The following is a 20,791-nucleotide window of genomic DNA, read 5'->3' as shown; positions in this document are numbered from 1 at the left end:
AACAATGCCTGGCTATTTGATTTTCATACTTGTTTGAAGTGCATTTTAGTCTTTTGCTAGTCTTCTAATTGTATATTTTTAGTCTGCATGTGCTATGGGATGCATGTCGGCGAATTTGCTGACGTTATCTTTGTGACTTCCTCCATCCCTTCTAAGTTTAGTAAACTGCCTCAGCTCCAGAGTCAAAAAATCTTCAAATACTTTTCCTCACATTTTTATAGATAACTTTCTATTTGAGCTTGAGTTTTTAGTGGTTTAGAAGACTTAATTTTAAAGCGCTTTTAGGTGCACAATGGAGATTCTCATGCTCTCCGGACACCAGCATCGTCTTCTGTTGCCATCATTACCACTAGAGCTGTGTACATTTCACAGCTGAAGGGGCCATACTGACACATCACCACCAATCAAACTCTATGGTTACCACGGCTTCACCATTGGTGCTTTCCATCCTATGGGTCTATTGACAATGCATCCATGTATCCGCCATTGTACTGTCATAGAGCAATCCCACTCCTAAATCACCCCTGCACCTGGTCTCCTTTTCACTCTTTCTCTCTGCAGCCTCCAGCCAGCGAATCCTCTGGAAACCACTGACCTTTTAACTGTTTCCATAGTTCTGCCTTTTCTAGAATGTTACATAGATTTTCCAAAAAATATTTATTATTTTTATTTTATGTACATGAGTGCATTGACTGCATGTATGTAAGTGCATTCATTTATGCAATGCCCATGGAGATCAGAAGGTATCAGATTCCTTTGGAACTGGAGTTACAGATGATTGTTAGCCACCATATGGGTTCTGGGAATTGAACTTGGGTCCTCTGCAAAAGCAACCAGTGCTCTTAACCTTTGAGCCATCTCTTCAGCCCCTGGAAGGTTACACTGATTTTTGATGATCAAAGAAAAATGAAACAATACCCTGAAAGGATTAATTTAATTACAATTTTCCTCCAAGTAGTTCTGAAGCACTTTAGTTCAGGATCTTTCACACTCTAAAAAATGATGGGAAATTCTGGCCCTGTCAGATGGCTCAGCGGGTAAGAAAGCTTACCACCAAGTCTAACGACCCAAGTTCAATTCCTGGGACCCACAAAGTCGAAAAGAGAACTGAGTCCTGCAAGCTGTCCTCTGATCTTCATAGGTGTGTGCGTATACACTCACCTACCCATATGTGTATGGACACACACACCCACACTCACATACATAATGAGTGTAAAAAACTTATAGGGTATTCTAAAATGTTTTGATTATATGAATCATGCCTATTTATATAGAATATATTAGTAATTAAACTCAGAAGGCTTAAACATATCTAATTCACTTAAATGTTTATATTGAGTATAAAGTAAATATATTTAAGGATAACATCTGTCTTTTCCCAAACAAAACTTTTTAACAGTCTTTTCAGTAATTGTAAATATCTTTTTCCATGCTGACACATGATTGTCTCTACAGGTGCTATTGTAATGTGGAATCCGAATGTATACCTGGAACTTTGGAAATCGTGTTATATTAAAAACTATTGATCTATAATCCATGTTGAATCAATGTCTTATACCAGATAAATTTGTAGTTTCATGCATTAATTATGTAAAAAAATCAATTCATTGACTTATGGAGAACTTCTAAGTGTTTTCAATATCCTATAAAAATCTTCTTGAATTGTACTTATTCGTATCTCCATTAATCTCATCAAACAGATGCTGAGGTGTTATTAAGTTTACAGTGGTAGCTATTCTTTTCAGAAATCAAGTTTCTCTTAAGATTGAATTTTATCTATAGCAATAATTATTGTCATTTGTTTCACTTAAATTTATATTTTTCTTTATGTTGCCAAATATTTTTACCCATAGATTGTTGATCTGTTACTTCAAATGAAAACATTATTCAAGGCCTCACCCACCATCTTCCTCACCTCTATCATCGTGTCTATCATCCTGTCAGCTGAGGAGTCCTGGGTGGCTCAGCTTCTGAGGCCATAGGCAGCAGGAGCCCTGGACGCAGGCATGGGTCAGTGACAAGAATCTACTTTCAGTTATCTCCCTGTGAAAACCCAGTTTTACCAGCTCTGTTTGCTACTCTGTCTTTCCCTGACGTATTTTTGGCACCTTTGTGGAGAACCAGTTGGTGAACGTGGATTTACTTCTGTCTTCTCTGTTCTCTTCTGTTTGTCTCCACAGATGTATGCCAGCACTGTGTTGGGTTTTGTTCTGCTCTATTCTAGTTTATTTTGTGTTCAGTATAGACCTATGGTATTTTGAAATCAGATCATCAGAAGCCTCCAGCTTTGATCTTTTGCTGAGGATAGCTTGGGCTTGTCCTTATCATTTGTACTTTCATAGGAATTTCAGTACTATTGTTTCTAGTTGTATGTAGAATATTGTGATAATTTCATGCAGTTGCATTGACTCTGTATTACCACTTTGGAAAGAATTATGATTTTAACAGTATTGAGTCAATCCATGATCATGGTAGGTTTTTTTCCCCTCTTCTAGTGTCTTGTTTACTTTTTTGTTTGATGTTCTGTAATTGTCATTGTAGAAGCTTTTCACATCATTAATGTGGTTTGTCTTATGTATTTTATGTAGGTAGCTATCATGAATGGAATTTCCTTTTTGATACTGTCTCTGTGAGGTAGTTTATTATTGAAAGAGAGCATTTCCAGAGTCAATTAGCTCTTGAAGATTCTGACCTAATGAATGGTTTAGACCAATGACAGATTCAACATTTGAACGATTAGTAGTTTGTGAGAACTACAATGTGGAGGTTGGAAGGTTATGTCTTGCCTTGGACCCTTCCTGGCTCTGCTTCCTGTCTACCACAGCAATAGCGTCTGCCACATTCTCCCCGTGCTGTGATCTTTCTGCTTCACAATGAGTACTGAAAGAATGAAGCAGTAACTGTGGACTAAAATCTCTGAAACTATGAGATACATCGACTCTTTTCTCCCTTAGTTTATATCAGATATTAGTTCTACCTGTGGAATTATAGGCAACCAATAGCTGCTGGGATAGGGAGTCAGTTTTGTTTACTGATGTGACAATGGATAGGTCACCAGACTTCCAGTGGATGGACCCACACTGAAGGGCATTTGGGAACAGAAATTCACCTTTATTGAGTACATGTAATATATTAAATATATTTCATATGTAGATGATAAGAGTATGTGAGATATATATAATAGAGTACATAAAATTAGGAGCGGTGTTAATGTTTGGCAGATAGGAAAATATGTTTAAATATGATCGAAACGTGATGTGTGAATTTCACAAAAATTCAACAAAAATGAAAAAAAAAAAAGCCAGGTATGGTGGCAGATGCTTGTAGATAAAAGTCCTTCTGGGAAGTGCACCATCCTCCTTTGGTCCCTACAACAAACTGAGGTTTGATTTTGCCAAGCTACAGTCTGGGAAACATGTGAGTTTATTGTGCGTACTTTCAGAGCAATGGTGAGGGTTTACTCACCGGACTGTGGGTACTCGCCCCCCAAGACTTCACTGGAAAGCTTCCACCCATCCATGGATCGTGATGTTCCCAAGCTGCACACAAGGCAAGAGAGCCTCCCCTTGGCTTCCTTAGTTCCTATACCCTTAGCTCCTCCCCCTCACACAATTAGGGCTGACTGGTTGATTGGGAGGTGTGGCTGACTCTCCCTGCCCTTCTTTTCTTGCTGGGAGTAACTGTCAATAAGCTTAGCTGTGATGATCCTAGTCAAGCAGGTGCAACCAAGCTTGGGAAGATATTGTTTATCCATGGTCTGCCTATTGGAGGACAGTCCTATGCAACACTTGTAATCCCAGTGCTGAGGAGACAGAGACAAGGAGATCTCTGGTGTTCGCTGGACAGTCATCTTAGCCTTCTTTATGTGTTCAAGCCAATGACACAGCCTTTCTCAAAACAGTAAGGTGGATGGTGCCTGAGGAACGACATGTAAAGCTGCATTTGTAACACACACACACACACACACACACACACACACACACACACACCGTCACCTGCATACATAAGTGCACCTGCACAAACATACATGTACAACGATTTTAATTTTGTACTTATTGGCTCTCCTTTGTTTGGTCCACGTTTTGTCTAGACATGTATAGCAACTATTTCTGCAGATTTTGGTATCTCCTGCCTTCATCTCAAGCTTTCTGAAGCAAGGAGAATCGAGACTGCGTCAGTATAAATTGGATAGAAAAGATTCTCTTCTGAGAAGGAAAATGACTACTGGCTAAAGTCTAATTAGACTTCAAAATTATGAGCTTCAAAATTCTTAATCACGGGGATTCTCTCTGCTTAGTTGATCTCATTTTCTGTAACGTTTAAAGTCAAACACTGCTTCCTAAAAGCAAATAGACTCACTCTCACCCATATGAAATGCAGCAGCCTGGAGTCTGGCTCCTGCTCTGGGATCCTTTCACAGCCTAATGATGGCTCATGGCTCACTGCAAGTCACAACACTCTTCCCTTGGTTAGAACTTTATTTATAATCCATTCTCACCATGACAACTTCTCTGTCTCCAGGTTAGGTGATCATGAGGTTTCCTATCCAAATGGTAACACTTTGAAAGATAACAACAGGGCTATTAGCAACTGCTTAGACAATGGAAAATTATACAAGTAGCCTGGGAACTCAAGGCCAGTGTTTACCTTGATTATAACCCTAATTATTTTACAAGTAAACAAGCATTATGAAGTCACAGAAATTAATAACTGTATAGACAGCAATATTTTCTCTCTCCCTCAGATGTTTTCATCTACATTTCACTATGACTGTGATTTTCTTAAAGATTCAAGGTAGTATTTCAATATAGGCAAATATGAAGTTTTTCAATTAATTTATTTACCCATTTTTTGTTTGATGACCGAAGCTCATATACCCAAGACTGGCATCAAACTGAACTCACTGTACAGCTGATGATTACAGGCTTGTACCAGCACATCTGGTTAATATGGTACTGGGGATCAAACCCATAGTTCTATGCATGCTGACAAGAACTCTCCCAACTGAATTACATACCCAGCCTGCAGTATGTGCTCTTGTTTTCTGTAATTATTGACATTGCTGTGTGGAGTGCTTTTGAAAGCAATTTGCTCATGATTAGGTATTTACAACTGAAAGGATTTTCAGCAGCGGAGAACATGTGACACTCTTGGGTGCAGGGAAAGACATTCTTATAATGACAGAGCTGTAGTACACAGTAGGATGAGCCAGGCCAACAATAGCAAGGGTCATTCTGATTGACAAGAGAAACCTGATCAGATACTCTGAAGCTAGGCAAGCAAGATGTCCAGGCCCAAAAGGTGAGCAATGAGAAAGTATTTAAGCTGTTCTATTTGGCTGTGTATGAATTCGGGTCCTGGAGTTCAAGTGTGGACACCAGCATCATTTGCTGCATATTCATGCAAGGCAGTTGCATGTTTCTGTGTGTCTATCTTTTCCACCACAACCTTGTGGAAGGAATAGCCCTGCTACTGGGAGTGTCCAGTATCATAGCGCAGTTTAGTTCAGCAAATAACTGTAATTAATTCTCATATCAATAATTTTATGTAGTTGTTCAACAAGAAAAATTGACATATTTTTAAAGATTGCTTCTTAAAAGTATTTTTTTTTTACTCTGTCATATAATGGCTGTAGAAAGAGAGAGGAAGGGAAAGCACCTGCTCTTTGCTATTAGTCAGTGGATCAATAAAGCAACAGGCTCCTCTCAATTCCCTTGTTCTCTCCTTTTATCAAACATTTATTTCTGGTGGAATATATTATCTCAATCTGGAGTAACAAGACTGCTAGGAGAATTAATTATGTATCACAATTCCCTTCCTACATTTTATGTGCAAATTAATTCTTGGTATTCCTCTTTTGGATGATTTTTTCTGTGCATCCATATTACTTATCAACTAAAAATTTCTAGTGCACATATTAGATCCCTTCTCACTGCCATATATGAGCACACATAGGTGAGCATATGTATGTACACACATGTAATTTTTTGGTCTTTCTGAGACAGAGTCTCCCTGTAGCCCCAGCTAGCCTGGACCACACTATGTAGATGAGGTTGACCTCGACTTCACAGATATCTGCCTGCCTCTGTCTCCCAAGTGCTAGAATTAAAGACAATCCCACCATCATGGAGTTAAGGCACTTAAGACCACCACGGCTGGCTATACATACATGTAAATTTGATCATTTCTTATAGTTACTTTTGTATTGTTTCTTAGACTGTATGTTTCCAGAAGACAGCAGCAACATTGTTTTCCACCTTTTGGGGGGAGAAGGAACTCAGAAAATCTCCAACAATCATAGTCATGGGGATGTTTGTCAACAGATGTTCAGAATTATCATTTATAAAGTGAATACTTTGCTCGTGAAGTGCACCAAGGTAGACTTCAGCTACCGAAAGTAAATATAACACACTTTTTAATTGCTGTTTTTTCATTTCCTTTCATTGAATTTTTGAGAATTTCATACAATATATTTGAATATTATTTAGATTCCCTCCCCCAATTTCAAGCACTCTAGTATATTTTTAATCAACTTGAATAGACTCAAAGTAGGAATTAGAATCATCTCTATCTCTGCTCAGAACTGGGGCTATATTTAGTTAATATTAGCAGGCAATTAAGATTCGAGAATTATTCCAGGAGTTAAAAATAAGGTCAAAGTAAAACAGTGGCACCTGCCTCAGTCTTGACCCTGTGTAATGAATGTTCTGTTATAAACTCCCTGTTTTTTGTCAAAGGAGCAGAATATTCTTGGCTTTTCTGCAGACACTGGAGATATGAGTCTGTTTTCTACTTGATTCTCTGGCAACCAACAGTGATGAACACAAGGCTGTAACTGGTCCCACATACACTTTGCAAGTTATCCAGACTAGGAAAGTTTAATATTCTGAATTCATAGTTTATCATTCTAAATAAATATCAAGAATAAGGAAAAAAGTATTCTATAATACTTTAGATTTCATGCATCTACAATGAAGAATCTTTTGCATATAGGCTAGTGAATGAATTTCTCCTGGGTATTCTATAAAATTTATTTAAGAATTTCCCCTATATCACTTAAGGACAGTTTTGACTAGAGCCTGGGAAGAATTTTGAAGTTGATCTTTAATTTCCTTTAACTACTGACCCCCCTGAATGTCCTAAATACCTGTGTATATTAATCATAAACACCATGTGGCAATTTTCATTTTGTACAAAAAAAAGTGTTATTCATGCATTAAAACATCTTGAGGGAAAGTTAACTCTGGATTATGTATTCCTTCTGTAATGCCCTGGTTCTTTAAAATAACACTAGGGTAAGACGAAGATGAAAATATCCAAATACAGAATCAGGGTAAATGCAAAGATGTAGGGAAACATGCAAAATAATGACTGAAATTAGGTTATGATTTTGTAAAATTGTAAATGAACATATCTGTACTTTTAATACGTCTGGAGGCTGATAAACACGGCTGCCCATAATAAGAAATTACATTACACCATGCTACTCTAAATAAGACTTCTAATGAGGAATCGGGATTAAGTTGAATCTGGAGGAGAAATTTGTATTTGCAGTGAGAATTTCAAGCTGATCTCCCCTGGGAGAATGAAGAAGCATTAAGAGATTTTAATGTGAAATGAGGTTACAGGATTGTAAATTGCTGACAGATATTTAGTAAATGACTTAGCGCTTATGTTTACATTCCAGCTCAGGAAAGATTTTGGCTTTTTCAGAAAACTGAGGAAATGTCTTCAAAATACATTTAGTTCATCAAAATAGCAAGGGTCCTGAGAATGGGAAGGTGGGGGAGAGCGAGCTTTGAAATTGATATATTTGAATTGTGCATTCTAATTCAATAATAAACCTTCATTCTGTGAGCAGAACTCAATCTTCACTATTTCAGTTGCCATGAAACTACCTTATTAGTATCAATTAAAGAACTAGGGGTAATATCTTTACACAAATGTTAAAACTCATAATAGCAGGAATATTGAAAATACATTTATATTTTAATAGATGAGACCATCATTACACAAAGTCCAAAATTTCTTTCTTAGATGATTTGGTAGACATTCTAAAAACATCCTTCCAGGAGTTAAAGAATACGTATGCAAGACACTGTGTTTATTGTAGATCCACCAGCAGTGAGTAAGGTAGCCGTTGTCCAACCAGCTGCACAAAAGGGTAACCCTCTGCGGAAGACAGATAAGGCTGAAATGGATAATACAACTTGCTCCTTTTTTCCTTCTGAAACTTTTATTTCCAATGTGACACACACTATCATCCACAGTCTCTTTCTCTTCTTTGTGACAAACTCACACAGCTTGCACAAAAGAGATTCGGGCTTCATTAGAGAATGCCACCCAAAGGGTCTCTTTCAAAAGCTTTGTGTTTTGCAGCTGGGAACAAGACTGAATGCAGGATGGTTTCTATGGCCCCACAATATGTAGCCCCAGATAGACGCCACTGTCATTACAGATATTGCAGGAAAATGTGCTATTTCTTGCTGCGCTGCCTTGTGGACCAGTGTCACTGGGGAAATATCACAGCCTGGTTTATGGGAAGCTGTCCTATTTTATATGCAGGTACATTATAAAGAGCTTTATGCTTGGACAGCTAGCTAGAAATACAGGGATTCTCACCCAGTCAAGATTTTCTGTTTTATTTCTTCTGTAGGAAAACTGTGGCTCACCATTTACCTTTTGATGTCCATTTCTAATTTGGAAAAAGATGTCTAACCCTGACACCCTCTCAGGGTTTATGTCCTTCTTCCCTTGCTTCTTCACACACATTTTCTTCTGCCCTAAAACCTGTGTAATTAACTTCTGTCACCTTAAAGGGCTTTCTTGTAGCACACTGCACCAGCTGTGGAAGCATATGTAATTACATCCTCCCCTACCTGTCCTGGGGCATGCTAGTTTCATACAATTTTCATATCACCCTTTTTCATTATTCAAGCAGAGTGAAATTTTAAGGACAGTGTGATTAGGCTGAAATTGGAACTATTCAAGATCTGGCATTGTGTGAAAAAAGCAGACACTTTCCTTCCTTGCACTGAGCTCAAAATGCTACCATTAAAAAAAATAGTTCAATCCAGCTTGACACACACACCAGTCACATATACAGGACATCAGAGTTAAGACTTTCCATGGACCTATATTAAGTTCATTAGTTTTTTGTGGAGTTTAATCTTCAAGAAATGATGTTAATGATTTAGCAATGTTATGAGTTTATATAGAGTCTGTCCTCGTCTTGGCAAAGAGAACCACGAGAGAGATGGGGAAGTTGAGCGAACAATGCAGGCATTTATGCAAATTGTCCGACTCAGGTGCTTAAAGAGTATTGGATATCACTTTAAAAATCGTTGTACAACAAGAGAAAAAGGAATAAAAGGCTTAAATCATCATGTGCTCCTCACACCACAGCTAAACAAAAGCACATAAAAACGACATAAACAAAGAAATGAGTTCCATCCATTTTCAAGTACCATTTCCCTCATTTCCTAACGCACTCTCCCCATAATTTTCTAAGACATATTGTGGTTCAATATAATCAATACAATTTTAGTATTTTAGATCTACAGCATAAGATTAGGGGTACTAGATACATGAAATTTATAAAGTCTCTGTGCTTTTAATGATTTCGTTTGCTGAACCCAAAATGAACACAGAGCTGAAAAGCCAGGGAATGCAAGGGAAAGCCAATTAATACACATTTGATTAATTGGTCACAACACCTTGTTCTTATCAAATGACTAAATATGCTGCTACATGATACCAAGTTATCAGAGGAATTAAGAATGTGCTGAGTTTCTAAGAACAAAATAAAAGCCAGAGAGAGAGAGAGAGAGAGAGAGAGAGAGAGAGAGAGAAAGGAGAGAGGAAGAAGCAACAATGAAGGAGGCGAGTCCTGGCAGAGGCATAAAAAGTCATGGGAAAAGCATGTGCATAAGGCCTGAAAGGGTGCACAGTGTATTTTTACCCTATATAAAGTCTATGGATATATCTGAACATATATATAATATATATATAATATATATATATGCAATTTTTTGATTTTTAAAAATTTCACCTATTTCATTAATGTGCTATGCTTTACTCCTTAGGAAAAATATTAGAGAGCTAGCTACTGAGAACACTACTTTCTGTTTAAAAATACTATAATATTAACTGCTAATGAAAATTACATATGTATACAAGTCATTTTAAGTCCCTTCCAAACACAAGGTAGAGTCACAAATTAAAAATTACTATCACAAGAGCTGGAGAGTTGGCTTAGCGGTTAAGAACACTGGTTGTTCTTGCAGAAGAACTGGGTTCGAATCCAAGCACCCACATGGCTGCTAACAACTGTCTGTAACTCCAGTTCCAGGGGATCTGACAGCCTCTTCTGTCCTCCGCGGGCATTGCACGACATGGGTGCACTTCCCTACATGCAGGCCATACACACATACACATAAAATAAAATAAAAAATAATAAAATAAAAAATTTACTATCACAAATTACTGTCTACTGAAACTTTCCTAGAACTAAGGACAACAACTTTAGAATTCTACATTTAGCTCTTGATTTTACTCAATAGGTGTGCATCTGCTTGCAAATACCAGTAGTTCCATAAATACCAAATGTTGGAAGGGATATGGGTCAAGAAAATCTTTTGCCTATTACTTATGTAAATTACTATAGCTAATATTTAAAAACTAATTTGATTTCATTTAATAAGAGGAAAGGTAATATATATGCTCTTTGCCTAGAAATTCCAAGTCTAAATATATTACCTAGAAATAGTCTCACAATGTGTTCAATGGGACACGGCAGGAATGTTCATAACTTTCTGTTTAACAGAAAGCCAGTGGGAAAAGCCCCAGAAGTCTACTGGTTAAAGACTATATAAAATAATTTGAAGTATATTTACAAATGATAAGTTGCATACCAGAGGAAACAAGCTAATTACAGCAAATGAGTCAGCATCGTTAACTCTTTAATACTGAGCTAAACAGCAAACTGCAGAAAATCTTGTTGGTATTTACATAAAAGTGAAAATGTAGACAAAATAAATGCACACATACATATGCATCTGGTAAAAGTTGGAAATACAAATGCATATGGTAAAAGTTATGCAGAAGGAAATAATATTGTTCTACATTTAGGGGGAATACTTTATTCTGAGAGGTCAGGACTGAGAAAAGGAATGTAGAAGCATTCAAAAATAATGATCATCTTTAACTTCATAAGATAACTAGTGGTTGATGTTAATTCTTATTCCTCAAGCAGAAGATGTACAGTATATACGTATGTGTATAAGCATATACACGTCTTCAGAGAAATCGAAGCAATTCAGAGCAATATCCTTCCTAGATTAAAATGTGCCACATGCAGTGTCTTATGCCATCTTGAAAATGTGCTATTCAGAGTGGTTTACAATCAAGAAAAATTATGTACAATATAGAAGATAAAATTTCAAGGATTTTTATTCGCACCACGTGTTTAACATTTTCTATGAATACATTATTGACTTTTGCAGAACTACAAGAATAGCATATAATGCAGTGCACTCCAAATCATGGCTGAGGGAAGCTGGGGGTCTGCGGAAGTAATGCCTCTGTAGGAGCCTTGGAGTGGGTGTTGGTCTTCAATTAGTGCCAATTCACAGCCCAGGAGAGCTGTGGAGGGCTACCATCTGGTGGCCTACTACACACAGAGAAGAGATGAATTTCTCATGGATATTACTAACTTCCTGACGTAATTTCTCTGTGGATAAATCCTTAGAGCAATTCAAGTGTATATTTATTTCAGCTTTTTATTGGAATCGATGAGACAGGTGAGCAAATACTCATTAAGGAGTTACTGCCTTTCATGAAACTGTCAGTGACAGGAAAGCAATACCAGGCTCTCAATCATCCACAGAAGATTGTGCCACATAGTTTTAAGAGGGCCAATAGCACATTTAGAAAGAATAAATGTCTGTTGTTCTCTTAGAGTAATAGTTCTCAAATTTGAATTTCAAGCATCAAATCATGTGGATTTATTTTAGTTCAGCTATGAAGCCACTCAAAGGTCTAACCCAGCCAACCAAGAATGCTTTGAGTTAGGGATTTTGTTGCTGGTGTCCCTCCAGAATGAATATGGAAATATGGTATTAGACAGCTCATTGTCATCTTCTAAAAACCATTACACCCACCGAAATGCTATTTGGTCCACAGCTTGCACTCCCTTAACTCCTACTTCCATTTCTGCTTCTCTGTCTCACATCACGAGGCTAAGGCAGGTACTTACAAAGAAAGAGTCCATTTGCCCAGAAACACCATTTCTTAAAAATTGAGTTATATGTGAAAGGAAATGACAGAATGAGTCTAATAAATTAAGATTTCTCAGACTAAATGTTTAATCTGATTAAACTCACTGTTTAGGTTATCAGCACTTGTATTAGAATTTATTTTCTAGGTGTATTTCTATGCTGTGTTTCCAAATAAGCTGGTGGTCAAAACAACCATTTGATGAGTATTTGCTAAATGATAGGTATTCTGTCAAATTGCTAGATACATAAGGTTAAAAAAATGACTCTAGGGTCATTACCACTTCACTTTTCTGACAGGGAGTTGCCTAAAGTCACCAACTGGAAAAATCTGAGTCATGGTTACAGCTCAGTTCCTTGGCAGACACCTGTGCTTGCTTAGACTATGGTATTTATCTTGAAGATTCCTATTTGTAGGCACATATTGCATACGACTCCATGCACAGTGCATCATCTTTTAGGTCTTTACAGACATTTAATTTCTTATATTAGATAAAGTAGTCATAATTAAATCAGTGATAACTGAAGTTTTGGATGCACATATGTACCCAGAGTGAGGAAGTATAGATTTGAACTTTACATATACTCTTACACAGAAATAACCCTTGCTTTATATATTATATTTATTGATACCTGAATATCACTAAGTGTCATATACATATAGAGCTATTTAAATGCTTATACTGTTATACATGTTGATTGGTCACTGCCCTGAAACTTTTATTGAAATCAAACAATAACTTCTAGATGCAATATTATGAAGAGTTTTCTTCGAGCTGGGTTAAATTTATCTGTAGTCTTAGTTTGTGAGCAGTTATTATTAGAGATGACTATATTTTTGCAAGGTTTTCCTGAAGTCTTTTTATGAAGTAATATTGCTTTCTGAAAGAATCTGTAAATTTTTATAAGGAAAATAGTTACTTCTATTAAAATCTCTAATGATTTTCCAATACAGTGGTCTGTCAATATGAATATTTGGTATACAATATTTTCTTGAATGGGAAATGTGCCAGTTGAATGAAGATGCCATGCAGAAAATAGAGAATTTAATGAAAAACTCTGATAAGGCTTATTTTAAAATAGAAGTGTCATATGGAAAGATTGTAAGTGCCAGTGATGGTGCATAAACACAAGGAAAGAGATTTCCAGGCTTCCGGGACTCCTTCATATGAACTTATATCAATGGTCACAGAGTGCTCGAGACCCAGACAAAAACCAGTGTAGGTCTTGGGAAATGGAGAGGAGGCCCCACCCAGCGTCAGCCAAGGAACAACTGGCAGCTGATCACCGCAGAGTGAGGGAAAATCGATCTTCTTTAAGGAGTGCTGCTAGATAGGCTGAACAGGCTCCAGCTGATGAACTCGCACCAAGTGACATTGGGGTGTGCAAAGGTGACTCAATGGGAAATGGGCAGCAGCTTCCAACTTTAGTCAGAGAACTATTGGCAACTGATTACTGCTGGGCGAGGGAGAGTGGATTGTCTTCAAGGGAGGGGTCCTAGACAGGCAGACTGGACCACTGGGGTAGATGAACTTGCACTGGGACATCTGGGTACAAAAGCAGATAGGCCTTAACGTATATGACAGAAAGCATGATATCTGTTGGGTGGGGGCTATGGGGGATGCAGATAGAGGAGGGGGTTTAAATAGTAAGATGTATGAAATGCACAAACATTCAATAAAAATACATAAAAAGAGTTCTACACATTACAAAAAGACAAAAATCTCTATCCAAAAAAGAATCATTTACTCAGCAAATCTTGTTCAAAACTGGAGAAATAAAGACCTTTCTAGCCAAAATACACGAAAACGTGATTGTTATAACACAAATCTCAACACATCTTGCCAAGGCTGTGGAGAAATTGGAGGGTTTGTTTGAAACCCACAGTTGGTGGGAAAGCAAAATGGTACAGCCGCTATGGGACCAGATGACGCATACAAGTCAGAATAGTGTCATCTGACCTAGCAGTCTAACTTCTGTGCATTTATTTAATGGAATTGAAATCAGGCTCTCAAGCCATATTATTACTCCGGTGTTAATTGCTACACTATTATTAATAACTAAGACATAGAAAAAATCAAATATGTTTAGACAGCCGAAAGGACAGTGTACTATTTATACATTTATACTGCAATGGCAGTAGTTTTAAAAGAAGTCAATCCTACAGTATATGATAGCTGTTAAGGATATTATGCTAAATGAAGTAAGCTAGTTAAAGAAGGAGGAATATAGCGTGACTCCACTGGTAATTTACAAGAGTCAAACCACAGAAGCAAAGAGTGGAAAAGTACTCACTCAAGCCTATGGGGGAGGAGAAACAGAAAAGTATTGGCATTCAAAATTTAAATTATACAAGATAAAATAGATGTTTCTTTAATCAATACTTTGCTGAACTTATCTATCTGCACTTTATTATGATGATGTTGATACCCATCACATAATCAACATCTGTAATGCAAATACATCTTTTATTTGTAACTCCCAAAGGTCAAGGCAACACAAAAGGGCTCCTGAAGACAGCAGCAGCACTGGCTAATGTGGAACTCTGACTCATACGTCAAGAGACACCAAAAAATGTCACTTGAAAATTTTGTAAAATAAAAACAGCTACTTCCAGGTTTTAATGCTTTAAAATTATAATTAAGACGTTTCTTTTTATCTTTAATACAGCATGTTAAATTCACGTTATTTATTTTTATTTGACATTCTGTTTGAATTTTTCTTAGCATATGTAGTTATACATATTATATAGAGTTCAGTGCAATATTTCAATGCATGTATGCAATGTTTAGTGATCAAATCAAATTACTTTCCTGTGTTCTGGTTGAATTCTTTTAACTTTGGTATAATAAAGAGCATCTAGTGTTTGTCTTTTTGCATGTTTTAAAAAATGCTCACTATTATTATAAATGGCAATCAATGCCGCAGTGAGATATTATCTTACCCCAGGTTGAGTGGCTATTATCAAAAAATAAATGCTGGTGGGCATGTTAAGTAAGAGATCTCCTATGTGGGAATGTAAGTTAGTACACTCATAATAGAGAATGCTGTGAAGGTTCCTCCTTAGCAAGCCAAAGGTAGGACCTGAGCCAATTTTGCCACGTGTGTGTGTGTGTGTGTGTGTGTGTGTGTGTAAACACAAAGTAATTGAACTCAGCATAGCAGACAAACCTTCACACTTACGCTATTTGTTTATTCTTTGCTTTTAAATAGACTTTGATTTTGAAGCAGTTTTTAGGCTCACAGGAAAGCTGATCATAAAGTGAGGAGTTTGTCTGTAGGACCCATTCTACAAAATCAGAGCTCCCGCCCCACTGATATCTTGAATCCCCCCAAAAGTTGTTTTGATTGTAATCGTCAAGCATGCATTGACACATTATCACCACCCACAATCCATCTCTTTGCATCATTTATTTATATTAACTCATGGTATTGCAATTGCTGGGAGATTAGCAAGTTACAATATCATACAAAGTACTTTCATTGCTTTAAACAAACTCTGTGTTCTGTCTGTACCTCTATTTGCCTGCTCCAAACTAGCAACCATTGGTTCTTTAATTGTCCCCATAATTTCCAGAATGCTGTATTTGGAATCATTCAGTATATGGCTTCACATCATCTTCTTTCCCTTATAAATATGCATTTAAGTTTTCTCTGTGCATATTCATGACTCAAGAACTCATTTATCTTTTAGCATTCAATAATATTGTGTTTTCTATTTGATAACCAAAGTTTGTATGATTGTGCACCAAATGAAGGAAATTTGGGGCACTTTAACGTTTTAGCAGATTTGAAGAAGGCTATATAGACATTCATCCTGTGAACATAAATTTTCAGTGCTGGGTAAATTTCAGGGAGCTAAATTCATTTGCTTACATGTGATTATTCCATTTCCCCACCACCTTGTTTTTAAAACAATTATCTTTTTTTTTTCATTGAATTACCTTTGCTTCCTTGTAAAAGACCAGATACTACATTCAAGTAGGTTTGTGTTTCTGAATCTATTATGCTTCATTGACCCATTTGCTAATTCTTTGATAAACAGCAGTCTTGATTACTGTGGCTTTGAGGTAAATCTCAGTTAGGTAGCATCAGTTTTCCAATGTTGTCCTTCAATATTGTATTTATATTCTGGGATGTTTTGCTTCTCAACTTGACAACCAGCTTGTTAACATTAACAAAATAACCTGCTGATCTTTTGATTGAACTTTCATTGAATCTATAAAGTAATTTGGAAAGAACTGAGGTCTTAACAACACTAAGTCTTATGTGAACATGGACTCTCCATCTATTGTGATCTATATCATTTTCCATTAGATCCTTAGCCTATTATTCATTTGATAATTCTGATCCTCATATGAGTATGGCTCTGATCCTGGTCTGTCTAACTATTTCTTGCCTTTTAGAATGTCTTGTAATCTTTTTCTTCCTATGGACATATCAATGATTGGGTGACAAGAATTGCTACACATTGGTCTTTAGTAATGTTGTCAGCTGTGCGGGAAGAAATACATAGTCCTGTGATTAGGTAGGTTTCAGCCTTTTAACAAGCTGCACCTGAGGTGGACAGCGTGGCTAGAACTGGTTAGATTCAGTTATCTGCCTACTCTCCTGCAGAAAGCTACACAGATCTACAGTTTGTTCTTCTCTCCAGGTCATCTGGGCTAAACCCTAAGAGAGTTAGACTCCGGTTAGTTTCCCTGCAGTACAGGTCCTTAGTGATAGAATTCTCAGATCTTTTAAGGTGTTTCTTTTTCCCTTTCTCTCTACTAGGGGATTTTTGACCCTTCCTGTTCACCCATGACAACCCAATACAAGTCAGGTAGTGACACTCACAAAGCATGGGGCTGTCCAGTGTCTGGATCCCTTAGAATTTTCACATTCCACATTTGGTCACATCGAGCCTTCAGCAGACTCAAGCTTTCCTAACTGGACTCTAAAATTTCTGCTCTGATAAGTTGTAACCTTCTCTGTTTCAACAGTCAGTGTTAGCGATTTGGGGGAAAGTTTCCTTATGACCTCACTTTTACTGATCTTTCAGTTCAAGTTTTTAGTTGCTAGGACAGAGTGGTAACTTCTGGAATTCTTATATGCAGGCTCAGAGACCATGTCTTACTTCTTCACAGCCTATTTAGAACCATTAGAAGCAGATTAGTAACTATATATATAACTATGATGCTAGGTGTTTTATCATGTATAACAGAAAAGAGATTCACTCTCCATGATGCTAGAACATACTTTTGTGCCTGACTTTCCATCACAACCCTGAAGGAAGAAAAGCGATTGATGTTGAAGAAGACACACATGGGATTACCATAAATTCAGTAGCTATTTTTTGCCTGAAACATTTTAAAGGTTATTAGCAGTTACATGACAATTCTAAATAGCTGTAGTTGTCTTGTGCTATCTGTTTCTTGGAAACACCTAGTTGTTGGGAAGATTATTTTTTGTTAAGAATTTTTTGTTTGTTTTTTGTTTGAGGTAGGGTCTCTCTATGGCCCCAGCTGGCCTATAACTCTTTATGTAGACCAGGCTAGCCTTGATTTCATAGAGCTCCACCTGCCTCTACCTCCCAAGGATTGGGATTAAAGATGTGCACCACCATGTCCTTTGTCAATAATTGCTTTATTTTGTTGGTTTTCTTTTTAATTTTCTTTGAGACAAGGTCCTCATGTGCCTGGGGTTGACTTTGACCTCTGATTTTCTTCCCTGAACATTTTACTTGCTGGTATTACAGGTGTGTGCCACTATGCCCAGTTTGACCTGTCCACTCACAAACATCACCCATAGAAAAAAAGAAACACGTCTGCAAATATTTATTCCCCTTATTCTTTCTTTCTATCTCCCTCCCGTCTATAACTGCAGTTTACAATATAAAGTGCTAACCATTCTTTTGCATACACATAGGCAATATGCACATAGATCTATCATCCATTTATTTATCTACCTATGTAATACCATACACTATATTGGTTCAATGGGATTGAACTGGAGCTCTAAAAATACTATAGTGACATAACATAATTCATTCAAAGTATGAACCCTCATTGACAATTGTCTCCCAGTTCTTTAAGTATAAAAATGGGTGTATTTTGTTTACCTTGCTGGCTGGTAAATATTCTTTTGATCAGTCATTACATTTCTTCTCTCTCTATTCAGAATATTTGTGTGATATTTCTTCTATTTTACAAGAGTATAATTTGTCATAGATTTTAAAATGTCTGTTGTGATTGTGGTGAATTGTGTTTAAGGATGTCGTTTTCTGTACCTGGAACCTCTTCTGATGCTATTACTTTGGCTGTGGCCCCTTTAACATTATGTCTCATCCATGTCTTTGAACTTCCAACAATGTTCTGTTTCCATTTTAGCTGCTATTGTTTGAACCTGAAACATCTCCCACAGGTTCATGTTTCGAATATTTGTTCATGTCCACTCCTGACAGTAGTCAGTCTTTATAACCACTATGGTACCATCTAGGCCTGAGGCTCATTTACTTACCCTACTTCTTTTCCTAGGGTGGTTGGGCTCAGAGTCTTATACATAGGCCAGCTTTGGTTTGTTTGCCTAATACATTGTTGATTTACACTCTCTAGCTCTGTTCATCGGCCCTCTCCTTCTCAGCTTCTCATCCCTATCTGCTAGCCTCCCTCTCTGATACAACTCCACTCACACTCTGAGTCCAGAACCTCTGATGCTTCTCAAGCTTGTGTGATTGACAGGGGAAGGTAAGCTTGGAGATGACTGCTCTGAGAAGTGAGGAGAGCAGTCTCACAGAGTGTGAGTCTTATGCTGGGGAGATCAGGACACCCGGTGAAGTGCTGGTAAGTTTGCAGCCTTCTTTTAAACACAGGCACTATAGAGGCATACATAGCTACGTGTGAAATAATACATCAATAAAGAAGTAGGTACAGATCATTTTCCTGACACTTGGCTTGCATGGTCTTTAAAGACACCAATTAAACTATTTTATGCAAGGGATGTACTTCACCTTCCTCAGAAGAATGTCATGTGGCATAAAGATGTTCATGCCATTTCCTTAATATTCAAAATTAAGTTTCACTTTCTAAATTTTGCACTTCTGCTTCTATCTACATTTCCTGAAAACAATTCTTCATATAATGATAGTTATTGATCAAAGTCTCATGAATTTCCATGTTATATCAATTTCTTTCATTTAATAATGGTTTTTAATGTTAAAGTTTTACTAAGAAGTTTATGGGAATTTACAAAACGTGACTAACTACTTACATAGCTCTTAATAGGAGGTATGCAATGAAAAAGTCAAGTCTGTGTGTAGAAGGTAATTGCAAGCAGCACACAGTCTGTAGTAAAAATGCAATTACTTTAAAAAATGGGATTCTGAACTAGGTCACTGAAAATCTGCACACAATATCTTTTGGTTTCCTATTTATCAGCCACATTATTTTCAAAGAAAAGGAAGTAGAACTAATGTCTGTAAGTTAAAGAATTTGGAAAAAAATCATGTCATTATGGAAAAGCTAATGATTTGCATATGCCTGAGTTAAAAATATATAAGATGATAAATTAAATGTTTACTTAAGTGCAGCACCAGAATAAAAATATAAATGTGGTATGTAAAATCATAAACACTACCTAATTAACAATGACTGTGTGTCTATAGAGAAAAAAGTGTCAGTGTAGTAACTATGGGACTTTTGTTATGCTTGATGAAAATGCATATGGAATCATTAATAGTTAATAAGTGATCTCAGCTGGGAGGTGGCTAGCATACATCCTGCTTTATATCAAATAAGAAGAGTAAATTTTATGATTTATTCTTTGAGTCCAGCCCTCAGATCACTTGACATATATGAAGTATTACTTTTAAGTATCTGTCTTACTGTTTGTCTCTCATGAAACCCTTTTAAGATACTGAAAAATATAATTTTGCTTTATGTTTCTAATCTTTTTTCCTTATAATATTTTCTACTGACTTTCCCTCTCTCAGTACCTATACATAGCTTTATATAGCAAAGCATAGATTGTTAATCCTGAACTGGGGTTGGGCTATCATGCCCACTCCCCCCTCGTGCTTGGATCTTGTCTGGCTTGGGTTAGTGCAGGTCTTGTGCGTCCCTCATAAGTGCAGTGGGTTCATATGTGAAACTGCCCTGTTGTATCTGGACAACACTGTTTCACTGTAGTTATCTACCACCTCTGACTCTATTCTGAGATGCTTTATGAGCCTTTTGGAGAGGGGTGTGATATGGGCATCCTATTTTTGCCTATTTAGACTCAGAAGTCTCTTACTCTCTGCATATTGAGGTCTCTGTGTTAACCACCATCTACTGCAAAATGAAGCTTCTCTGTTGAGAGTTTAGAGATAAGTCAATCTATGGGTATAATGATAAGTCATTATGAGACAGTTTAATACCATGTCCATCTAGAAGAATAATAAGATCTCCCTTAGGACCTATGACCTGTCTATCACAGGTGTCTGCCTACCCCTCCCCGTCAATAAAGCCAGGTATAGGTCCTATGTTGTCGATTGGGCA

Source organism: Nannospalax galili, unplaced genomic scaffold (assembly GCF_000622305.1).
Source record: "Nannospalax galili isolate Female #2095 unplaced genomic scaffold, S.galili_v1.0 scaffold252, whole genome shotgun sequence".
In the NCBI taxonomy this organism is placed as follows: domain Eukaryota; kingdom Metazoa; phylum Chordata; class Mammalia; order Rodentia; family Spalacidae; genus Nannospalax; species Nannospalax galili.
This window is presented reverse-complemented; position numbering follows the sequence as displayed.